Here is a 1,686-nt window from a genome sequence, read left to right on the forward strand (position 1 = left end):
GAGAAGCGCGAACGCAGTCCCCCCACTACCAGAAATTATGCAGTCAGAGATTCCCCACATTTCCAGGGGAATTCGCGAGGGGTCGCTTTACAACCGGAGTGCAATGGCTGAGCCTTACTCGCCCTGGAGTGAATTACCTTCTTGATCATGGTATCTCCCCTGCCAGGTAAGTATAGATTCTACACTCACCCTGGAAGGGGAGCACTTAAGGAACTATATTTTCAGTGATGATGAGACGTTACTTCACTTCATATGGTTCATCATCACAATCTTAACTTTCTCAACTCTAGATCTTGTTGAACCACTGGTCCTTAAGTTTTAACTGCAGTGAGTACAAGGGGCTACTGGTGATGAGTGGCAGCTTCACATTCAGACAGTTGGGCCCTCTGATGAAAGGCTGCTCACTTGCAGAGCAAATGGAGTGGAGTTACGTGTAGCTCACCTGGCTGGACATCCTAGCAAGGGGAGCTACCGCGTAAGCTTCCACCGATTTGCTCTGCGATGGCTACTGCCTTTCTTCAGAATAGGAATTCCCCGCTGCTTTCATGAACACCTGATTCAGGGACTTTCAAAGGGACTTTTACAGAAATTACCATTTTTTATTAAATAAAGCACCTTTGGGGAATTCACACCCCACAGCACATAACTTCATGAAAGTCCTTACTGTTCTTACCATTTCACTTGCACTTAGTATTTACATAAAGAAATGTCAGAGTAATAATGATGTTTTGAATGTGTGTAGGTTTATAAATTTCAACCCGTTTTAGACAGTCGTGTTTTTAAAAGGACTTGAAATCCATTAAATTCAACACTGCTAATATTCAAATGCAGTTTCTGAAATATTGATAAAAAAAATGCATTACACTGGTTTTTTGCTGTAGTTCTTGTACAAAATGTAGGTTTTTTAAATTAAGAATGTCTCAATTTTTTTAATTAATAAAAGCTGCTAAATGTTGTGATAACATTAAAATTATTTTGTAAATCTCTTTTTTATTGTAAATCCCATTGAATTTGCACTTTCCGGCATTGAGACTGATAGCCTAATTAGCACTGCTTCTCCATAGGTTAATGCAGCTAGACTTTGGGATTGGGTTCAGCGGGACTAAATCTCGGTTAAGGGTAAAACCCAGCTACCCATGAGATATGCCTATTTAAATACCCGCGCATATTGATAGCGGCTCACTGATCTTGAAATTATATGCCATATACTGGAGCAGGACACACATTGCAGGAGCAGCTTGGAGGTAGATTTTACCAGCGGGGCTAAAAGGCACACCTTAAAGGAAAACTGTGCTATTCACTGCGCCTAAAAATATGTTTATATTTCAAATAATACATACAAAATAATAAATACAAAATATATATTTGTATTTACTATGTCGCGGAGCAACTGATTTTTATTGTGAAATGAAGCAATTCAAGTTATTTGTTTTGTTTAAAAATCCTATAAATGTATGAGGGTGTAAGAGGGCCTTTTACCCAACTACGGAAGAAAGCTTTAGCCATGAAATTAAAAAAGGCCACACAGGGGATAGCAGATACAATGCGCTAAAGCTAAAATAATGTTTTTAATTTTTGTTTGTTTTTAATAATGTTTAATAATGTTTAAGTTAATACTTCGACATTCACTTTCGCAGAGTTTGTATATTTTCTGCACATTTGAAAAATATAAATTATTTTTTATTC

General features: G+C 37.6%; 1 pseudogene; it reads right to left on the bottom strand.

Annotated features, from left to right (window-relative positions):
• Positions 1–174, bottom strand: LOC122143449 (annotated as a pseudogene; the record flags this gene model as incomplete).
• Between the last annotated feature and the right edge of the window lie 1,512 nt (positions 175–1,686).

The sequence above is a fragment of the Cyprinus carpio genome, unplaced genomic scaffold (genome assembly GCF_018340385.1).
Source record: "Cyprinus carpio isolate SPL01 unplaced genomic scaffold, ASM1834038v1 S000004865, whole genome shotgun sequence".
NCBI lineage: Eukaryota > Metazoa > Chordata > Actinopteri > Cypriniformes > Cyprinidae > Cyprinus > Cyprinus carpio.